Genomic DNA, 21,986 nt, shown 5'->3' on the forward strand with positions numbered 1-21,986 from the left:
GTCGGGCAAGGGGCACCGAAAGGTACCGGAAGGATCGCGTTCGCACGACGGGAAGTCGACTAGCGGGCCGCCGAAAGCGAGCCGGGGGCCCCCGGTTTTTCTGTCCCACCTGGAGACTGATATCTCAGGAAGGCCGAGGCCGATTTCCTCCGGGGACGGCTCGTCGCGTGCGGCAGGACGAGGCGCAGCGGACGGTACCGAGCGCTCGGAGGTGCGGCGCTGCCCGCCGGAGGTACAGCGAAAGTCTGCGAACCGCTTTCCGCCTCCTCTCACCGCACGGCTCTCCTTTTCACCCACTGGCGGATTTTCACCCTCCGACTGCTCGCTACCGTCCGCTGCGCCTGGTCCGGGCCCTGTCCATTGTCATGTTAATGGCAGGGCGGGGCAGGACTGCTTTCACCAGGAACCCGGTTTTCTGGGTCAGAGGTTCCAGGGGACCTGTTTTGTGCGGACTTCCCTGTGTCCGTCCCTCCATGCCTTCCCCCCAGGACTTCCTTCTGAACACCTTTGTCGTTTGAGCGAGGGCCAAAAGCCTGCCTGTGAAAGGGAAGGATCAGCCGGTCGGAACCCTGCTGGTCGCTGCTGCCAGTGCAGCAGGCGTGCGTGTGTCCTCGGCCTCGTGTCCAGGTCCCTCAGGGACTTGAGGCAACTCTCCCCGGTGGTCTCGTGGTCAGGACCGGGCTTCGAATCCCGGTCGGGGGGGGATGACTTTCTGCTGCAGATTAATTGGCACCTCTGAAAGAAAGTCTCCCCTCCTGAGCGTAAAGCTCCACCCTTAACCACCACCGCCGCCTTTTCCACCCCTTGACAAACAGACAGACAGACAGACAGACAGTCAGTCCAGTTCGGGAGCGCAGCTTTCATTTGGAAGCAGACCCTGCTTGTTTAAAGTCAACGACGCCAAGTTATTTTGCACTTTGAATTATATCGCTACGTGCGAGCGGCACTCAGCCTTGGAGAAGAAAAAAATACCACTGAGCTGAGAAAGGTCTTTTTAAAACGGTTTCCTTCCACAGCAGCTCTGAGTGAGAGAGAGAGAGAGAGAGAGAGAGAGAGATATCAGCTTTATTCTCAGTAATAATACACACACACACACACACACACACACACAGAGACACTGGGAAAGAGCTGTTTTTCCTTTTGAATATCTCCCCACGGGGAGCTGCACCGTTCCCAGAGACACTGCAATACTGGGTCGATGCGTGGAGTGGACGGAGCAAGCCCCTTTTCCATCTCCCTGTTCTAAAAATCAATTTAAAATAATAATAAATAATATGTGTGTGTGTGTGTGTGTGTGTGTGTGTGTCGGTGTCAGTATCAGTCAGTCAGTCAGTGTCTCTCTCTCTCTCTCTCTCTCTCTCCCTCACACTCAGAGCTGCTGTGGAAGGAAACTTTTTTAAAAAGAACTTGCTTATTGAAAGAAAGATGTGTCTCAAGCTGCCGGGCCCTGTCCATTGTCATGTCAATGGCAGGACTGCTTTCACCAGGAACCCGGTTTTCTGGGTCAGAGGTTCCAGGGGACCTGTTTTGTGCGGACTTCCCTGTGTCCGTCCCTCCCTGCCTGCCTTCCCCCCAGGACTTCCTTCTGAACACCTTTGTCGTTTGAGCGAGGGCCAAAAGCCTGCCTGTGAAAGGGAAGGATCAGCCGGTCAGCCCCCTGCTGGTCGCTGCTGCCAGTGCAGCAGGCGTGCGTGTGTATTCGGCCTCGTGTCCAGGTCCCTCAGGGACTTGAGGCAACTCTCCCCGGTGGTCTCGTGGTCAGGACCGGGCTTCGAATCCCGGTTGGGGGGGGATGACTTTCTGCTGCAGATTAATTGGCACCTCTGAAAGAAAGTCTCCCCTCCTGTGCGTAATGCTCCACCCTCACCACCACCACCGCCTTTTCCACCCCTTGACAAACAGACAGACAGACAGACAGACAGTCAGTCCAGTTCGGGAGCGCAGCTTTCATTTGGAAGCAGACCCTGCTTGTTTAAAGTCAACGACGCCAAGTTATTTTGCACTTTGAATTATATCGCTACGTGCGAGCGGCACTCAGCCTTGGAGAAGAAAAAAATACCACTGAGCTGAGAAAGTTCTTTTTAAAAAGGTTTCCTTCCACAGCAGCTCTGAGTGAGAGAGAGAGAGGGAGAGAGAGAGAGAGAGAGATATCAGCTTTATTCTCAGTAATAATACACACACACACACACACACACACACACAGAGACACTGGGAAAGAGCTGATTTTCCTTTTGAATATCTCCCCACGGGGAGCTGCACCGTTCCCAGAGACACTGCAATACTGGGTCGATGCGTGGAGTGGACGGAGCAAGCCCCTATTCCATCTCCCTGTTCTAAAAATCAATTAAAAATAATAATAAATAATATGTGTGTGTGTGTGTGTGTGTGTGTGTGTGTGTGTGTGTGTCGGTGTCAGTATCAGTCAGTGAGTCAGTGTCTCTCTCTCTCTCTCTCTCTCTCTCTCACTCAGAGCTGCTGTGGAAGGAAACTTTTTTAAAAAGAACTTGCATATTGAAAGAAAGATGTGTCTCAAGCTGCCGGGCCCTGTCCATTGTCATGTCAATGGCAGGACTGCTTTCACCAGGAACCCGGTTTTCTGGGTCAGAGGTTCCAGGGGACCTGTTTTGTGCGGACTTCCCTGTGTCCGTCCCTCCCTGCCTGCCTTCCCCCCAGGACTTCCTTCTGAACACCTTTGTCGTTTCAGCGAGGGCCAAAAGCCTGCCTGTGAAAGGGAAGGATCAGCCGGTCAGCCCCCTGTTGGTCGCTGCTGCCAGTGCAGCAGGCGTGCGTGTGTATTCGGCCTCGTGTCCAGGTCCCTCAGGGACTTGAGGCAACTCTCCCCGGTGGTCTTGTGGTCAGGACCGGGCTTCGAATCCCGGTCGGGGGGGATGACTTTCTGCTACAGATTAATTGGCACCTCTGAAAGAAAGTCTCCCCTCCTGAGCGTAAAGCTCCACCCTCACCACCACCGCCGCCTTTTCCTCCCCTTGACAAGCAGACAGACAGACAGACAGACAGTCCAGTTCGGGAGCGCAGCTTTCATTTGGAAGCAGACCCTGCTTGTTTAAAGTCAACGACGCCAAGTTATTTTGCACTTTGAATTATATCGCTACGTGCGAGCGGCACTCAGCCTTGGAGAAGAAAAAAATACCACTGAGCTGAGAAAGTTCTTTTTAAAACGGTTTCCTTCCACAGCAGCTCTGAGTGAGAGAGAGAGAGAGAGAGAGAGATATCAGCTTTATTCTCAGTAATAATACACACACACACACACACACACACACACAGAGACACTGGGAAAGAGCTGTTTTTCCTTTTGAATATCTCCCCACGGGGAGCTGCACCGTTCCCAGAAACACTGCAATACTGGGTCGATGCGTGGAGTGGACGGAGCAAGCCCCTATTCCATCTCCCTGTTCGAAAAATCAATTTAAAATAATAATAAATAATATGTGTGTGTGTGTGTGTGTGTGTGTGTGTGTGTGTCGGTGTCAGTATCAGTCAGTGAGTCAGTGTCTCTCTCTCTCTCTCTCTCTCTCTCTCTCACTCATAGCTGCTGTGGAAGGAAACTTTTTAAAAAAGAACTTGCTTATTGAAAGAAAGATGTGTCTCAAGCTGCCGGGCCCTGTCCATTGTCATGTCAATGGCAGGACTGCTTTCACCAGGAACCCGTTTTTCTGGGTCAGAGGTTCCAGGGGACCTGTTTTGTGCGGACTTCCCTGTGTCCGTCCCTCCCTGCCTGCCTTCCCCCCAGGACTTCCTTCTGAACACCTTTGTCGTTTAAAATAATAATAAATAATATGTGTGTGTGTGTGTGTGTGTGTGTGTGTGTGTGTGTGTGTCGGTGTCAGTCAGTGAGTCAGTGTCTCTCTCTCTCCTCTCTCTCTCTCACACTCAGAGCTGCTGTGGAAGGAAACTTTTTTAAAAAGAACTTGCTTATTGAAAGAAAGATGTGTCTCAAGCTGCCGGGCCCTGTCCATTGTCCTGTCAGTGGCAGGACTGCTTTCACCAGGAACCCGGTTTTCTGGGTCAGAGGTTCCAGGGGACCTGTTTTGTGCGGACTTCCCTGTGTCCGTCCCTCCCTGCCTGCCTTCCCCCCAGGACTTCCTTCTGAACACCTTTGTCGTTTGAGCGAGGGCCAAAAGCCTGCCTGTGAAAGGGAAGGATCAGCCGGTCAGCCCCCTGTTGGTCGCTGCTGCCAGTGCAGCAGGCGTGCGTGTGTCCTCGGCCTCGTGTCCAGGTCCCTCAGGGACTTGAGGCAACTCTCCCCGGTGGTCTCGTGGTCAGGACCGGGCTTCGAATCCCGGTCGGGGGGGATGACTTTCTGCTGCAGATGAATTGGCACCTCTGAAAGAAAGTCTCCCCTCCTGAGCGTAAAGCTCCACCCTCACCACCACCGCCGCCTTTTCCACCCCTTGACAAACGGACAGACAGACAGACAGACAGTCAGTCAGTCCAGTTCGGGAGCGCAGCTTTCATTTGGAAGCAGACCCTGCTTGTTTCAAGTCAACGACGCCAAGTTATTTTGCACTTTGAATTATATCGCTACGTGCGAGCGGCACTCAGCCTTGGAGAAGAAAAAAATACCACTGAGCTGAGAAAGTTCTTTTTAAAAAGGTTTGCTTCCACAGCAGCTCTGAGTGTGAGAGAGAGAGAGAGAGAGAGAGAGAGAGATATCAGCTTTATTCTCAGTAATAATACACACACACACACACACACACACACACACACAGAGACACTGGGAAAGAGCTGATTTTCCTTTTGAATATCTCCCCACGGGGAGCTGCACCGTTCCCAGAAACACTGCAATACTGGGTCGATGCGTGGAGTGGACAGAGCAAGCCCCTAGTCCATCTCCCTGTTCTAAAAATCAATTAAAAATAATAATAAATAATATGTGTGTGTGTGTGTGTGTGTGTGTGTGTGTCGGTGTCAGTATCAGTCAGTCAGTCAGTCAGTGTCTCTCTCTCTCTCTCTCTCTCTCTCTCTCAGAGCTGCTGTGGAAGGAAACTTTTTTAAAAAGGACTTGCTTATTGAAAGAAAGATGTGTCTCAAGCTGCCGGGCCCTGTCCATTGTCATGTCAGTGGCAGGACTGCTTTCACCAGGAACCCGGTTTTGTGGGTCAGAGGTTCCAGGGGACCTGTTTTGTGCGGACTTCCCTGTGTCCGTCCCTCCCTGCCTGCCTTCCCCCCAGGACTTCCTTCTGAACACCTTTGTCGTTTGAGCGAGGGCCAAAAGCCTGCCTGTGAAAGGGAAGGATCAGCCGGTCAGCCCCCTGTTGGTCGCTGCTGCCAGTGCAGCAGGCGTGCGTGTGTCCTCGGCCTCGTGTCCAGGTCCCTCAGGGACTTGAGGCATCTCTCCCCGGTGGTCTCGTGGTCAGGACCGGGCTTCGAATCCCGGTCGGGGGGGATGACTTTCTGCTGCAGATTAATTGGCACCTCTGAAAGAAAGTCTCCCCTCCTGAGCGTAAAGCTCCACCCTCACCACCACCGCCACCTTTTCCACCCCTTGACAAACAGACAGACAGACAGACAGTCAGTCCAGTTCGGGAGCGCAGCTTTCATTTGGAAGCAGACCCTGCTTGTTTCAAGTCAACGACGCCAAGTTATTTTGCACTTTGAATTATATCGCTCCGTGCGAGCGGCACTCAGCCTTGGAGAAGAAAAAAATACCACTGAGCTGAGAAAGTTCTTTTTAAAACGGTTTCCTTCCACAGCAGCTCTGAGTGTAAGAGAGAGAGAGAGAGAGAGAGAGAGATATCAGCTTTATTCTCAGTAATAATACACACACACACACACACACACACACACACACACACACACACACACACACACAGAGACACTGGGAAAGAGCTGTTTTTCCTTTTGAATATCTCCCCACAGGGAGCTGCACCGTTCCCAGAGACACTGCAATACTGGGTCGATGCGTGGAGTGGACGGAGCAAGCCCCTAGTCCATCTCCCTGTTCCAAAAATCAATTTAATATATGGTCCCCAGATAGGGGACGTATCAGATATTAAACTGATAAGAACAGATTTTTTTTTTTTTTTTTTTTTTTTTTTTTTTTTTTTTCTGACACTCTGGGGTGCCTTATTGCCTTACAGATTCATTCCAGATTCCTTGCAGTGACATTACATCAAGCCAAAGCTCTACAAGCCAAAGCTCTACACTCTGCCCGAGGGGATTTCTCCCTGACTGCATCCCCCCGGCATACAATGGCAGGAAGGCTCCAAATGGTTGCCTTCCCCCACTTGACCACTTGATCTTAGCCAAAAGGCCGAGAAGCGATACCGCGCTCGATGCGAATTGATCTCGGGTCCTGTTTGCCCTCCCTCTTTGTTCTCTGGCTGCCGGTGTTGAAAGCAGTCTCGAAGCACTGCCGTTCTCTCCCACTCTGGCCACATTTTTTGCCACCGTTTCTAATTGCAACAGTGGATGAGTTTAAAGAAGTTGCCGTTTTTTCCTTTCTTGCCAGGATTGCTTGACAGATTGGTAAATTTGCCAGTAGGCCACCAATCAGATGGGAGAGGGTTGTGTCTCAACGGACCTCCGTCAGTCAGTCTCAGTCACTAACGAACTGCCGTGGAAGGAAACCTCTTTGAGTAAAACTAGTGACGTGACGTGTCTCACAATGAGCGAGCGAGTGAGATTGCAACGGCCAATTGAGAAAGAGGTGAGGTGCTGACAATCAGCAGCTCGTGTTGAAACATTCATTCCACGGCAGGCAAGACCAATCAAAAAAAATACTGCAGATGCTGGCTCGGCTCGGCTGGCTGGCTGGCTGGCTGGCTGGCTGGCTGGCTGGAAATGGGAAATAAAAACACAAGGCGTGTTAAAGGCTGGTTAAACTGTCGAAAGAAACAAGGCGTTAATGTTTCAGAAGCGCCTATTGAAAGACGTCTCTCAAGCTGCTCCCTGACTGGGCCCTGTCCATTGTCACGTTAATCCCAGGGCGGGGCGGGACTGCTTTGACCGGGAGACCTGTTTTCTGGGACGCAGGTGTGACATTCCAGGGAGGCACCTACTTTGTGCTGATTCGAAACGACCACGACAACGGCAACTTGCAGTTCTATATTACAACAACAACAACGCGCGTGTGGTAGTTGGGAGGGGCTGCGTTCGCGCTCTCCCCCCTGCATTGAAACTCAAAGTTCGATTTTCAATCCCATAGTCCACCAATCGGATGGGAGACGGTGTGTGTGTGTGTGTGTGTGTGTGTGTGTGTCAGTGTCAGTGTCAGTGTCAGTCTCTCTCTCTCTCTCTCTCTCTCTCACTCTTACTCAGAGCTGCTGTGGAAGGAAACCTTTTTAAAAAGAACTTGCATATTGAAAAAAAGATGTGTCTCAAGCTGCCGGGCCCTGTCCATTGTCACGTTAATGGCAGGACGGGGCAGGACTGCTTTGACCAGGAGACCTGTTTTCTGGGACGCAGGTGTGAGATTCCAGGGGACCTGCTTTGTGCTGATTTCCCTGCCTCCCTCCCTCCCCCCCAGGACTTCCTTCTGAACACCTTTGTCGTTTGAGCGAGGGCCAAAAGCCTGCCTGTGAAAGGGAAGGATCAGCCGGTCAGCCCCCTGCTGGTCGCTGCTGCCAGTGCAGCAGGCGTGCGTGTGTCCTCGGCCTCGTGTCCAGGTCCCTCAGGGACTTGAGGCAGCTCTCCCCGGTGGTCTCGTGGTCAGGACCGGGCTTCGAATCCCGGTCGGGGGGGGATGACTTTCTGCTGCAGATTAATTGGCATGAAGGAAAGTCTCCCCTCCTGAGCGGAATGCTCCACCCTCACCACCACCGCCACCGCCTTTTCCTCCCCTTGACAAACAGACAGACAGACAGACAGACAGTCAGTCCAGTTCGGGAGCGCAGCTTTCATTAAGCAATGGCGTTTGTGACAACTCATCGTCTGACAGGTTGATGATTTCCCCACACGCCTCCTGCCGAATAAAAGGCTCACCCTCCCGGACACTACCCCCAGAATCACCCACCCCGCCCCCCCGGGGTGAATATTAAGCCCGAGAACACCGACTGTAACCAACCGCAGTGAAAAGTTGAAGTGGCAACTCATTAACCAGATTTATTTTGGGCAACTCATTAACCAGATTTTTTGTTCATTTGGTTTATGAGTTGCCAAGTGTAAATCTGGTTAATGAGTTGCCACTTCAACTTTTCACTGCAGTTGGTTACAGTCGGTGTTCTCGGGCTTAATATTCACCCCGGGGGGGGGGGGGGGGGGGTGTATAGCGGGCGATGGCCGGTGTGGAGTGCGTTTTTTGGGGGTTGATTTTCACTTTGCCTCGCTGGTGGAATTTGTGGGAGGCAGGCAAGGGGATTGGTGTGGGCTGGTGGGCGGCAAGGGAGATGCTTGCTTCGGGGTGTTATCCTCACTTTGGTCCGCTGGTGAGAGTAGGCAGCGGCAGGCAGGCCGGCAGGCAAGTGTGATGTAGTGTGGGGTGCAGTGCAGTGCAGTGCAGTGCGGTGCTGCCCTGTCGTTTATGAAAGGTTGTAATGACACTGCTTTGCAGCTGACCATGTCCACTGATTTGTGACGCCCGTATGGAGGCTGATATCTCAGGAGGGCCGAGGCCGATTTCCTCCGGGGACGGCTCGTCGCGTGCGGCAGGACGAGGCGCAGCGGACGGTACCGAGCGCTCGGAGGTGCGGCGCTGCCCGCCGGAGGTACAGCGAAAGGCTGCAAACCGCTTTCCGCCTGCTAACTCGGCGGCCGTCAGACCGACCGACTCCGCTTTACCACCGGAGCTAGAGTCGGGCAAGGGGCACCGAAAGGTACCGGAAGGATCGCGTTCGCACGACGGGAAGTCGACTAGCGGGCCGCCGAAAGCGAGCCGGGGGCCCCCGGTTTTTCTGTCCCACCTGGAGACTGATATCTCAGGAAGGCCGAGGCCGATTTCCTCCGGGGACGGCTCGTCGCGTGCGGCAGGACGAGGCGCAGCGGACGGTACCGAGCGCTCGGAGGTGCGGCGCTGCCCGCCGGAGGTACAGCGAAAGTCTGCGAACCGCTTTCCGCCTCCTCTCACCGCACGGCTCTCCTTTTCACCCACTGGCGGATTTTCACCCTCCGACTGCTCGCTACCGTCCGCTGCGCCTGGTCCGGGCCCTGTCCATTGTCATGTTAATGGCAGGGCGGGGCAGGACTGCTTTCACCAGGAACCCGGTTTTCTGGGTCAGAGGTTCCAGGGGACCTGTTTTGTGCGGACTTCCCTGTGTCCGTCCCTCCATGCCTTCCCCCCAGGACTTCCTTCTGAACACCTTTGTCGTTTGAGCGAGGGCCAAAAGCCTGCCTGTGAAAGGGAAGGATCAGCCGGTCGGAACCCTGCTGGTCGCTGCTGCCAGTGCAGCAGGCGTGCGTGTGTCCTCGGCCTCGTGTCCAGGTCCCTCAGGGACTTGAGGCAACTCTCCCCGGTGGTCTCGTGGTCAGGACCGGGCTTCGAATCCCGGTCGGGGGGGGATGACTTTCTGCTGCAGATTAATTGGCACCTCTGAAAGAAAGTCTCCCCTCCTGAGCGTAAAGCTCCACCCTTAACCACCACCGCCGCCTTTTCCACCCCTTGACAAACAGACAGACAGACAGACAGACAGTCAGTCCAGTTCGGGAGCGCAGCTTTCATTTGGAAGCAGACCCTGCTTGTTTAAAGTCAACGACGCCAAGTTATTTTGCACTTTGAATTATATCGCTACGTGCGAGCGGCACTCAGCCTTGGAGAAGAAAAAAATACCACTGAGCTGAGAAAGGTCTTTTTAAAACGGTTTCCTTCCACAGCAGCTCTGAGTGAGAGAGAGAGAGAGAGAGAGAGAGAGAGATATCAGCTTTATTCTCAGTAATAATACACACACACACACACACACACACACACAGAGACACTGGGAAAGAGCTGTTTTTCCTTTTGAATATCTCCCCACGGGGAGCTGCACCGTTCCCAGAGACACTGCAATACTGGGTCGATGCGTGGAGTGGACGGAGCAAGCCCCTTTTCCATCTCCCTGTTCTAAAAATCAATTTAAAATAATAATAAATAATATGTGTGTGTGTGTGTGTGTGTGTGTGTGTGTCGGTGTCAGTATCAGTCAGTCAGTCAGTGTCTCTCTCTCTCTCTCTCTCTCTCTCCCTCACACTCAGAGCTGCTGTGGAAGGAAACTTTTTTAAAAAGAACTTGCTTATTGAAAGAAAGATGTGTCTCAAGCTGCCGGGCCCTGTCCATTGTCATGTCAATGGCAGGACTGCTTTCACCAGGAACCCGGTTTTCTGGGTCAGAGGTTCCAGGGGACCTGTTTTGTGCGGACTTCCCTGTGTCCGTCCCTCCCTGCCTGCCTTCCCCCCAGGACTTCCTTCTGAACACCTTTGTCGTTTGAGCGAGGGCCAAAAGCCTGCCTGTGAAAGGGAAGGATCAGCCGGTCAGCCCCCTGCTGGTCGCTGCTGCCAGTGCAGCAGGCGTGCGTGTGTATTCGGCCTCGTGTCCAGGTCCCTCAGGGACTTGAGGCAACTCTCCCCGGTGGTCTCGTGGTCAGGACCGGGCTTCGAATCCCGGTTGGGGGGGGATGACTTTCTGCTGCAGATTAATTGGCACCTCTGAAAGAAAGTCTCCCCTCCTGTGCGTAATGCTCCACCCTCACCACCACCACCGCCTTTTCCACCCCTTGACAAACAGACAGACAGACAGACAGACAGTCAGTCCAGTTCGGGAGCGCAGCTTTCATTTGGAAGCAGACCCTGCTTGTTTAAAGTCAACGACGCCAAGTTATTTTGCACTTTGAATTATATCGCTACGTGCGAGCGGCACTCAGCCTTGGAGAAGAAAAAAATACCACTGAGCTGAGAAAGTTCTTTTTAAAAAGGTTTCCTTCCACAGCAGCTCTGAGTGAGAGAGAGAGAGGGAGAGAGAGAGAGAGAGAGATATCAGCTTTATTCTCAGTAATAATACACACACACACACACACACACACACACAGAGACACTGGGAAAGAGCTGATTTTCCTTTTGAATATCTCCCCACGGGGAGCTGCACCGTTCCCAGAGACACTGCAATACTGGGTCGATGCGTGGAGTGGACGGAGCAAGCCCCTATTCCATCTCCCTGTTCTAAAAATCAATTAAAAATAATAATAAATAATATGTGTGTGTGTGTGTGTGTGTGTGTGTGTGTGTGTGTGTGTCGGTGTCAGTATCAGTCAGTGAGTCAGTGTCTCTCTCTCTCTCTCTCTCTCTCTCTCACTCAGAGCTGCTGTGGAAGGAAACTTTTTTAAAAAGAACTTGCATATTGAAAGAAAGATGTGTCTCAAGCTGCCGGGCCCTGTCCATTGTCATGTCAATGGCAGGACTGCTTTCACCAGGAACCCGGTTTTCTGGGTCAGAGGTTCCAGGGGACCTGTTTTGTGCGGACTTCCCTGTGTCCGTCCCTCCCTGCCTGCCTTCCCCCCAGGACTTCCTTCTGAACACCTTTGTCGTTTCAGCGAGGGCCAAAAGCCTGCCTGTGAAAGGGAAGGATCAGCCGGTCAGCCCCCTGTTGGTCGCTGCTGCCAGTGCAGCAGGCGTGCGTGTGTATTCGGCCTCGTGTCCAGGTCCCTCAGGGACTTGAGGCAACTCTCCCCGGTGGTCTTGTGGTCAGGACCGGGCTTCGAATCCCGGTCGGGGGGGATGACTTTCTGCTACAGATTAATTGGCACCTCTGAAAGAAAGTCTCCCCTCCTGAGCGTAAAGCTCCACCCTCACCACCACCGCCGCCTTTTCCTCCCCTTGACAAGCAGACAGACAGACAGACAGACAGTCCAGTTCGGGAGCGCAGCTTTCATTTGGAAGCAGACCCTGCTTGTTTAAAGTCAACGACGCCAAGTTATTTTGCACTTTGAATTATATCGCTACGTGCGAGCGGCACTCAGCCTTGGAGAAGAAAAAAATACCACTGAGCTGAGAAAGTTCTTTTTAAAACGGTTTCCTTCCACAGCAGCTCTGAGTGAGAGAGAGAGAGAGAGAGAGAGATATCAGCTTTATTCTCAGTAATAATACACACACACACACACACACACACACACAGAGACACTGGGAAAGAGCTGTTTTTCCTTTTGAATATCTCCCCACGGGGAGCTGCACCGTTCCCAGAAACACTGCAATACTGGGTCGATGCGTGGAGTGGACGGAGCAAGCCCCTATTCCATCTCCCTGTTCGAAAAATCAATTTAAAATAATAATAAATAATATGTGTGTGTGTGTGTGTGTGTGTGTGTGTGTGTGTCGGTGTCAGTATCAGTCAGTGAGTCAGTGTCTCTCTCTCTCTCTCTCTCTCTCTCTCTCACTCATAGCTGCTGTGGAAGGAAACTTTTTAAAAAAGAACTTGCTTATTGAAAGAAAGATGTGTCTCAAGCTGCCGGGCCCTGTCCATTGTCATGTCAATGGCAGGACTGCTTTCACCAGGAACCCGTTTTTCTGGGTCAGAGGTTCCAGGGGACCTGTTTTGTGCGGACTTCCCTGTGTCCGTCCCTCCCTGCCTGCCTTCCCCCCAGGACTTCCTTCTGAACACCTTTGTCGTTTAAAATAATAATAAATAATATGTGTGTGTGTGTGTGTGTGTGTGTGTGTGTGTGTGTGTGTCGGTGTCAGTCAGTGAGTCAGTGTCTCTCTCTCTCCTCTCTCTCTCTCACACTCAGAGCTGCTGTGGAAGGAAACTTTTTTAAAAAGAACTTGCTTATTGAAAGAAAGATGTGTCTCAAGCTGCCGGGCCCTGTCCATTGTCCTGTCAGTGGCAGGACTGCTTTCACCAGGAACCCGGTTTTCTGGGTCAGAGGTTCCAGGGGACCTGTTTTGTGCGGACTTCCCTGTGTCCGTCCCTCCCTGCCTGCCTTCCCCCCAGGACTTCCTTCTGAACACCTTTGTCGTTTGAGCGAGGGCCAAAAGCCTGCCTGTGAAAGGGAAGGATCAGCCGGTCAGCCCCCTGTTGGTCGCTGCTGCCAGTGCAGCAGGCGTGCGTGTGTCCTCGGCCTCGTGTCCAGGTCCCTCAGGGACTTGAGGCAACTCTCCCCGGTGGTCTCGTGGTCAGGACCGGGCTTCGAATCCCGGTCGGGGGGGATGACTTTCTGCTGCAGATGAATTGGCACCTCTGAAAGAAAGTCTCCCCTCCTGAGCGTAAAGCTCCACCCTCACCACCACCGCCGCCTTTTCCACCCCTTGACAAACGGACAGACAGACAGACAGACAGTCAGTCAGTCCAGTTCGGGAGCGCAGCTTTCATTTGGAAGCAGACCCTGCTTGTTTCAAGTCAACGACGCCAAGTTATTTTGCACTTTGAATTATATCGCTACGTGCGAGCGGCACTCAGCCTTGGAGAAGAAAAAAATACCACTGAGCTGAGAAAGTTCTTTTTAAAAAGGTTTGCTTCCACAGCAGCTCTGAGTGTGAGAGAGAGAGAGAGAGAGAGAGAGAGAGATATCAGCTTTATTCTCAGTAATAATACACACACACACACACACACACACACACACACAGAGACACTGGGAAAGAGCTGATTTTCCTTTTGAATATCTCCCCACGGGGAGCTGCACCGTTCCCAGAAACACTGCAATACTGGGTCGATGCGTGGAGTGGACAGAGCAAGCCCCTAGTCCATCTCCCTGTTCTAAAAATCAATTAAAAATAATAATAAATAATATGTGTGTGTGTGTGTGTGTGTGTGTGTGTGTCGGTGTCAGTATCAGTCAGTCAGTCAGTCAGTGTCTCTCTCTCTCTCTCTCTCTCTCTCTCTCAGAGCTGCTGTGGAAGGAAACTTTTTTAAAAAGGACTTGCTTATTGAAAGAAAGATGTGTCTCAAGCTGCCGGGCCCTGTCCATTGTCATGTCAGTGGCAGGACTGCTTTCACCAGGAACCCGGTTTTGTGGGTCAGAGGTTCCAGGGGACCTGTTTTGTGCGGACTTCCCTGTGTCCGTCCCTCCCTGCCTGCCTTCCCCCCAGGACTTCCTTCTGAACACCTTTGTCGTTTGAGCGAGGGCCAAAAGCCTGCCTGTGAAAGGGAAGGATCAGCCGGTCAGCCCCCTGTTGGTCGCTGCTGCCAGTGCAGCAGGCGTGCGTGTGTCCTCGGCCTCGTGTCCAGGTCCCTCAGGGACTTGAGGCATCTCTCCCCGGTGGTCTCGTGGTCAGGACCGGGCTTCGAATCCCGGTCGGGGGGGATGACTTTCTGCTGCAGATTAATTGGCACCTCTGAAAGAAAGTCTCCCCTCCTGAGCGTAAAGCTCCACCCTCACCACCACCGCCACCTTTTCCACCCCTTGACAAACAGACAGACAGACAGACAGTCAGTCCAGTTCGGGAGCGCAGCTTTCATTTGGAAGCAGACCCTGCTTGTTTCAAGTCAACGACGCCAAGTTATTTTGCACTTTGAATTATATCGCTCCGTGCGAGCGGCACTCAGCCTTGGAGAAGAAAAAAATACCACTGAGCTGAGAAAGTTCTTTTTAAAACGGTTTCCTTCCACAGCAGCTCTGAGTGTAAGAGAGAGAGAGAGAGAGAGAGAGAGATATCAGCTTTATTCTCAGTAATAATACACACACACACACACACACACACACACACACACACACACACACACACACAGAGACACTGGGAAAGAGCTGTTTTTCCTTTTGAATATCTCCCCACAGGGAGCTGCACCGTTCCCAGAGACACTGCAATACTGGGTCGATGCGTGGAGTGGACGGAGCAAGCCCCTAGTCCATCTCCCTGTTCCAAAAATCAATTTAATATATGGTCCCCAGATAGGGGACGTATCAGATATTAAACTGATAAGAACAGATTTTTTTTTTTTTTTTTTTTTTTTTTTTTTTTTTTTTCTGACACTCTGGGGTGCCTTATTGCCTTACAGATTCATTCCAGATTCCTTGCAGTGACATTACATCAAGCCAAAGCTCTACAAGCCAAAGCTCTACACTCTGCCCGAGGGGATTTCTCCCTGACTGCATCCCCCCGGCATACAATGGCAGGAAGGCTCCAAATGGTTGCCTTCCCCCACTTGACCACTTGATCTTAGCCAAAAGGCCGAGAAGCGATACCGCGCTCGATGCGAATTGATCTCGGGTCCTGTTTGCCCTCCCTCTTTGTTCTCTGGCTGCCGGTGTTGAAAGCAGTCTCGAAGCACTGCCGTTCTCTCCCACTCTGGCCACATTTTTTGCCACCGTTTCTAATTGCAACAGTGGATGAGTTTAAAGAAGTTGCCGTTTTTTCCTTTCTTGCCAGGATTGCTTGACAGATTGGTAAATTTGCCAGTAGGCCACCAATCAGATGGGAGAGGGTTGTGTCTCAACGGACCTCCGTCAGTCAGTCTCAGTCACTAACGAACTGCCGTGGAAGGAAACCTCTTTGAGTAAAACTAGTGACGTGACGTGTCTCACAATGAGCGAGCGAGTGAGATTGCAACGGCCAATTGAGAAAGAGGTGAGGTGCTGACAATCAGCAGCTCGTGTTGAAACATTCATTCCACGGCAGGCAAGACCAATCAAAAAAAATACTGCAGATGCTGGCTCGGCTCGGCTGGCTGGCTGGCTGGCTGGCTGGCTGGCTGGCTGGAAATGGGAAATAAAAACACAAGGCGTGTTAAAGGCTGGTTAAACTGTCGAAAGAAACAAGGCGTTAATGTTTCAGAAGCGCCTATTGAAAGACGTCTCTCAAGCTGCTCCCTGACTGGGCCCTGTCCATTGTCACGTTAATCCCAGGGCGGGGCGGGACTGCTTTGACCGGGAGACCTGTTTTCTGGGACGCAGGTGTGACATTCCAGGGAGGCACCTACTTTGTGCTGATTCGAAACGACCACGACAACGGCAACTTGCAGTTCTATATTACAACAACAACAACGCGCGTGTGGTAGTTGGGAGGGGCTGCGTTCGCGCTCTCCCCCCTGCATTGAAACTCAAAGTTCGATTTTCAATCCCATAGTCCACCAATCGGATGGGAGACGGTGTGTGTGTGTGTGTGTGTGTGTGTGTGTGTCAGTGTCAGTGTCAGTGTCAGTCTCTCTCTCTCTCTCTCTCTCTCTCACTCTTACTCAGAGCTGCTGTGGAAGGAAACCTTTTTAAAAAGAACTTGCATATTGAAAAAAAGATGTGTCTCAAGCTGCCGGGCCCTGTCCATTGTCACGTTAATGGCAGGACGGGGCAGGACTGCTTTGACCAGGAGACCTGTTTTCTGGGACGCAGGTGTGAGATTCCAGGGGACCTGCTTTGTGCTGATTTCCCTGCCTCCCTCCCTCCCCCCCAGGACTTCCTTCTGAACACCTTTGTCGTTTGAGCGAGGGCCAAAAGCCTGCCTGTGAAAGGGAAGGATCAGCCGGTCAGCCCCCTGCTGGTCGCTGCTGCCAGTGCAGCAGGCGTGCGTGTGTCCTCGGCCTCGTGTCCAGGTCCCTCAGGGACTTGAGGCAGCTCTCCCCGGTGGTCTCGTGGTCAGGACCGGGCTTCGAATCCCGGTCGGGGGGGGATGACTTTCTGCTGCAGATTAATTGGCATGAAGGAAAGTCTCCCCTCCTGAGCGGAATGCTCCACCCTCACCACCACCGCCACCGCCTTTTCCTCCCCTTGACAAACAGACAGACAGACAGACAGACAGTCAGTCCAGTTCGGGAGCGCAGCTTTCATTAAGCAATGGCGTTTGTGACAACTCATCGTCTGACAGGTTGATGATTTCCCCACACGCCTCCTGCCGAATAAAAGGCTCACCCTCCCGGACACTACCCCCAGAATCACCCACCCCGCCCCCCCGGGGTGAATATTAAGCCCGAGAACACCGACTGTAACCAACCGCAGTGAAAAGTTGAAGTGGCAACTCATTAACCAGATTTATTTTGGGCAACTCATTAACCAGATTTTTTGTTCATTTGGTTTATGAGTTGCCAAGTGTAAATCTGGTTAATGAGTTGCCACTTCAACTTTTCACTGCAGTTGGTTACAGTCGGTGTTCTCGGGCTTAATATTCACCCCGGGGGGGGGGGGGGGGGGGTGTATAGCGGGCGATGGCCGGTGTGGAGTGCGTTTTTTGGGGGTTGATTTTCACTTTGCCTCGCTGGTGGAATTTGTGGGAGGCAGGCAAGGGGATTGGTGTGGGCTGGTGGGCGGCAAGGGAGATGCTTGCTTCGGGGTGTTATCCTCACTTTGGTCCGCTGGTGAGAGTAGGCAGCGGCAGGCAGGCCGGCAGGCAAGTGTGATGTAGTGTGGGGTGCAGTGCAGTGCAGTGCAGTGCGGTGCTGCCCTGTCGTTTATGAAAGGTTGTAATGACACTGCTTTGCAGCTGACCATGTCCACTGATTTGTGACGCCCGTATGGAGGCTGATATCTCAGGAGGGCCGAGGCCGATTTCCTCCGGGGACGGCTCGTCGCGTGCGGCAGGACGAGGCGCAGCGGACGGTACCGAGCGCTCGGAGGTGCGGCGCTGCCCGCCGGAGGTACAGCGAAAGGCTGCAAACCGCTTTCCGCCTGCTAACTCGGCGGCCGTCAGACCGACCGACTCCGCTTTACCACCGGAGCTAGAGTCGGGCAAGGGGCACCGAAAGGTACCGGAAGGATCGCGTTCGCACGACGGGAAGTCGACTAGCGGGCCGCCGAAAGCGAGCCGGGGGCCCCCGGTTTTTCTGTCCCACCTGGAGACTGATATCTCAGGAAGGCCGAGGCCGATTTCCTCCGGGGACGGCTCGTCGCGTGCGGCAGGACGAGGCGCAGCGGACGGTACCGAGCGCTCGGAGGTGCGGCGCTGCCCGCCGGAGGTACAGCGAAAGTCTGCGAACCGCTTTCCGCCTCCTCTCACCGCACGGCTCTCCTTTTCACCCACTGGCGGATTTTCACCCTCCGACTGCTCGCTACCGTCCGCTGCGCCTGGTCCGGGCCCTGTCCATTGTCATGTTAATGGCAGGGCGGGGCAGGACTGCTTTCACCAGGAACCCGGTTTTCTGGGTCAGAGGTTCCAGGGGACCTGTTTTGTGCGGACTTCCCTGTGTCCGTCCCTCCATGCCTTCCCCCCAGGACTTCCTTCTGAACACCTTTGTCGTTTGAGCGAGGGCCAAAAGCCTGCCTGTGAAAGGGAAGGATCAGCCGGTCGGAACCCTGCTGGTCGCTGCTGCCAGTGCAGCAGGCGTGCGTGTGTCCTCGGCCTCGTGTCCAGGTCCCTCAGGGACTTGAGGCAACTCTCCCCGGTGGTCTCGTGGTCAGGACCGGGCTTCGAATCCCGGTCGGGGGGGGATGACTTTCTGCTGCAGATTAATTGGCACCTCTGAAAGAAAGTCTCCCCTCCTGAGCGTAAAGCTCCACCCTTAACCACCACCGCCGCCTTTTCCACCCCTTGACAAACAGACAGACAGACAGACAGACAGTCAGTCCAGTTCGGGAGCGCAGCTTTCATTTGGAAGCAGACCCTGCTTGTTTAAAGTCAACGACGCCAAGTTATTTTGCACTTTGAATTATATCGCTACGTGCGAGCGGCACTCAGCCTTGGAGAAGAAAAAAATACCACTGAGCTGAGAAAGGTCTTTTTAAAACGGTTTCCTTCCACAGCAGCTCTGAGTGAGAGAGAGAGAGAGAGAGAGAGAGAGAGATATCAGCTTTATTCTCAGTAATAATACACACACACACACACACACACACACACAGAGACACTGGGAAAGAGCTGTTTTTCCTTTTGAATATCTCCCCACGGGGAGCTGCACCGTTCCCAGAGACACTGCAATACTGGGTCGATGCGTGGAGTGGACGGAGCAAGCCCCTTTTCCATCTCCCTGTTCTAAAAATCAATTTAAAATAATAATAAATAATATGTGTGTGTGTGTGTGTGTGTGTGTGTGTGTCGGTGTCAGTATCAGTCAGTCAGTCAGTGTCTCTCTCTCTCTCTCTCTCTCTCTCCCTCACACTCAGAGCTGCTGTGGAAGGAAACTTTTTTAAAAAGAACTTGCTTATTGAAAGAAAGATGTGTCTCAAGCTGCCGGGCCCTGTCCATTGTCATGTCAATGGCAGGACTGCTTTCACCAGGAACCCGGTTTTCTGGGTCAGAGGTTCCAGGGGACCTGTTTTGTGCGGACTTCCCTGTGTCCGTCCCTCCCTGCCTGCCTTCCCCCCAGGACTTCCTTCTGAACACCTTTGTCGTTTGAGCGAGGGCCAAAAGCCTGCCTGTGAAAGGGAAGGATCAGCCGGTCAGCCCCCTGCTGGTCGCTGCTGCCAGTGCAGCAGGCGTGCGTGTGTATTCGGCCTCGTGTCCAGGTCCCTCAGGGACTTGAGGCAACTCTCCCCGGTGGTCTCGTGGTCAGGACCGGGCTTCGAATCCCGGTTGGGGGGGGATGACTTTCTGCTGCAGATTAATTGGCACCTCTGAAAGAAAGTCTCCCCTCCTGTGCGTAATGCTCCACCCTCACCACCACCACCGCCTTTTCCACCCCTTGACAAACAGACAGACAGACAGACAGACAGTCAGTCCAGTTCGGGAGCGCAGCTTTCATTTGGAAGCAGACCCTGCTTGTTTAAAGTCAACGACGCCAAGTTATTTTGCACTTTGAATTATATCGCTACGTGCGAGCGGCACTCAGCCTTGGAGAAGAAAAAAATACCACTGAGCTGAGAAAGTTCTTTTTAAAAAGGTTTCCTTCCACAGCAGCTCTGAGTGAGAGAGAGAGAGGGAGAGAGAGAGAGAGAGAGATATCAGCTTTATTCTCAGTAATAATACACACACACACACACACACACACACACAGAGACACTGGGAAAGAGCTGATTTTCCTTTTGAATATCTCCCCACGGGGAGCTGCACCGTTCCCAGAGACACTGCAATACTGGGTCGATGCGTGGAGTGGACGGAGCAAGCCCCTATTCCATCTCCCTGTTCTAAAAATCAATTAAAAATAATAATAAATAATATGTGTGTGTGTGTGTGTGTGTGTGTGTGTGTGTGTGTGTGTCGGTGTCAGTATCAGTCAGTGAGTCAGTGTCTCTCTCTCTCTCTCTCTCTCTCTCTCACTCAGAGCTGCTGTGGAAGGAAACTTTTTTAAAAAGAACTTGCATATTGAAAGAAAGATGTGTCTCAAGCTGCCGGGCCCTGTCCATTGTCATGTCAATGGCAGGACTGCTTTCACCAGGAACCCGGTTTTCTGGGTCAGAGGTTCCAGGGGACCTGTTTTGTGCGGACTTCCCTGTGTCCGTCCCTCCCTGCCTGCCTTCCCCCCAGGACTTCCTTCTGAACACCTTTGTCGTTTCAGCGAGGGCCAAAAGCCTGCCTGTGAAAGGGAAGGATCAGCCGGTCAGCCCCCTGTTGGTCGCTGCTGCCAGTGCAGCAGGCGTGCGTGTGTATTCGGCCTCGTGTCCAGGTCCCTCAGGGACTTGAGGCAACTCTCCCCGGTGGTCTTGTGGTCAGGACCGGGCTTCGAATCCCGGTCGGGGGGGATGACTTTCTGCTACAGATTAATTGGCACCTCTGAAAGAAAGTCTCCCCTCCTGAGCGTAAAGCTCCACCCTCACCACCACCGCCGCCTTTTCCTCCCCTTGACAAGCAGACAGACAGACAGACAGACAGTCCAGTTCGGGAGCGCAGCTTTCATTTGGAAGCAGACCCTGCTTGTTTAAAGTCAACGACGCCAAGTTATTTTGCACTTTGAATTATATCGCTACGTGCGAGCGGCACTCAGCCTTGGAGAAGAAAAAAATACCACTGAGCTGAGAAAGTTCTTTTTAAAACGGTTTCCTTCCACAGCAGCTCTGAGTGAGAGAGAGAGAGAGAGAGAGAGATATCAGCTTTATTCTCAGTAATAATACACACACACACACACACACACACACACAGAGACACTGGGAAAGAGCTGTTTTTCCTTTTGAATATCTCCCCACGGGGAGCTGCACCGTTCCCAGAAACACTGCAATACTGGGTCGATGCGTGGAGTGGACGGAGCAAGCCCCTATTCCATCTCCCTGTTCGAAAAATCAATTTAAAATAATAATAAATAATATGTGTGTGTGTGTGTGTGTGTGTGTGTGTGTGTGTCGGTGTCAGTATCAGTCAGTGAGTCAGTGTCTCTCTCTCTCTCTCTCTCTCTCTCTCTCACTCATAGCTGCTGTGGAAGGAAACTTTTTAAAAAAGAACTTGCTTATTGAAAGAAAGATGTGCCTCAAGCTGCCGGGCCCTGTCCATTGTCATGTCAATGGCAGGACTGCTTTCACCAGGAACCCGTTTTTCTGGGTCAGAGGTTCCAGGGGACCTGTTTTGTGCGGACTTCCCTGTGTCCGTCCCTCCCTGCCTGCCTTCCCCCCAGGACTTCCTTCTGAACACCTTTGTCGTTTAAAATAATAATAAATAATATGTGTGTGTGTGTGTGTGTGTGTGTGTGTGTGTGTGTGTGTCGGTGTCAGTCAGTGAGTCAGTGTCTCTCTCTCTCCTCTCTCTCTCTCACACTCAGAGCTGCTGTGGAAGGAAACTTTTTTAAAAAGAACTTGCTTATTGAAAGAAAGATGTGTCTCAAGCTGCCGGGCCCTGTCCATTGTCCTGTCAGTGGCAGGACTGCTTTCACCAGGAACCCGGTTTTCTGGGTCAGAGGTTCCAGGGGACCTGTTTTGTGCGGACTTCCCTGTGTCCGTCCCTCCCTGCCTGCCTTCCCCCCAGGACTTCCTTCTGAACACCTTTGTCGTTTGAGCGAGGGCCAAAAGCCTGCCTGTGAAAGGGAAGGATCAGCCGGTCAGCCCCCTGTTGGTCGCTGCTGCCAGTGCAGCAGGCGTGCGTGTGTCCTCGGCCTCGTGTCCAGGTCCCTCAGGGACTTGAGGCAACTCTCCCCGGTGGTCTCGTGGTCAGGACCGGGCTTCGAATCCCGGTCGGGGGGGATGACTTTCTGCTGCAGATGAATTGGCACCTCTGAAAGAAAGTCTCCCCTCCTGAGCGTAAAGCTCCACCCTCACCACCACCGCCGCCTTTTCCACCCCTTGACAAACGGACAGACAGACAGACAGACAGTCAGTCAGTCCAGTTCGGGAGCGCAGCTTTCATTTGGAAGC

The 21,986-nt window shown here is 52.8% G+C and overlaps 13 pseudogenes; all 13 read right to left on the reverse strand.

Annotated features, from left to right (window-relative positions):
- Positions 1-1,157: 1,157 nt before the first annotated feature.
- Positions 1,158-1,274, reverse strand: LOC137329052 (U2 spliceosomal RNA; annotated as a pseudogene).
- A 974-nt stretch (positions 1,275-2,248) lies between these two features.
- Positions 2,249-2,365, reverse strand: LOC137329417 (U2 spliceosomal RNA; annotated as a pseudogene).
- A 965-nt stretch (positions 2,366-3,330) lies between these two features.
- Positions 3,331-3,447, reverse strand: LOC137329122 (U2 spliceosomal RNA; annotated as a pseudogene).
- A 1,328-nt stretch (positions 3,448-4,775) lies between these two features.
- LOC137329985 (U2 spliceosomal RNA) lies at positions 4,776-4,892 on the reverse strand (annotated as a pseudogene).
- A 987-nt stretch (positions 4,893-5,879) lies between these two features.
- On the reverse strand, positions 5,880-6,103 carry LOC137328591 (U2 spliceosomal RNA; annotated as a pseudogene).
- A 3,806-nt stretch (positions 6,104-9,909) lies between these two features.
- Positions 9,910-10,026, reverse strand: LOC137329053 (U2 spliceosomal RNA; annotated as a pseudogene).
- Positions 10,027-11,000: 974 nt separating this feature from the next.
- On the reverse strand, positions 11,001-11,117 carry LOC137329420 (U2 spliceosomal RNA; annotated as a pseudogene).
- Positions 11,118-12,082: 965 nt separating this feature from the next.
- Positions 12,083-12,199, reverse strand: LOC137329123 (U2 spliceosomal RNA; annotated as a pseudogene).
- A 1,328-nt stretch (positions 12,200-13,527) lies between these two features.
- On the reverse strand, positions 13,528-13,644 carry LOC137329986 (U2 spliceosomal RNA; annotated as a pseudogene).
- Positions 13,645-14,629: 985 nt separating this feature from the next.
- LOC137328592 (U2 spliceosomal RNA) lies at positions 14,630-14,853 on the reverse strand (annotated as a pseudogene).
- Positions 14,854-18,659: 3,806 nt separating this feature from the next.
- On the reverse strand, positions 18,660-18,776 carry LOC137329054 (U2 spliceosomal RNA; annotated as a pseudogene).
- Positions 18,777-19,750: 974 nt separating this feature from the next.
- LOC137329421 (U2 spliceosomal RNA) lies at positions 19,751-19,867 on the reverse strand (annotated as a pseudogene).
- Positions 19,868-20,832: 965 nt separating this feature from the next.
- Positions 20,833-20,949, reverse strand: LOC137329124 (U2 spliceosomal RNA; annotated as a pseudogene).
- Between the last annotated feature and the right edge of the window lie 1,037 nt (positions 20,950-21,986).

This window comes from Heptranchias perlo, chromosome 12 (assembly GCF_035084215.1).
Source record: "Heptranchias perlo isolate sHepPer1 chromosome 12, sHepPer1.hap1, whole genome shotgun sequence".
Classification (NCBI taxonomy): Eukaryota; Metazoa; Chordata; class Chondrichthyes; order Hexanchiformes; family Hexanchidae; genus Heptranchias; species Heptranchias perlo.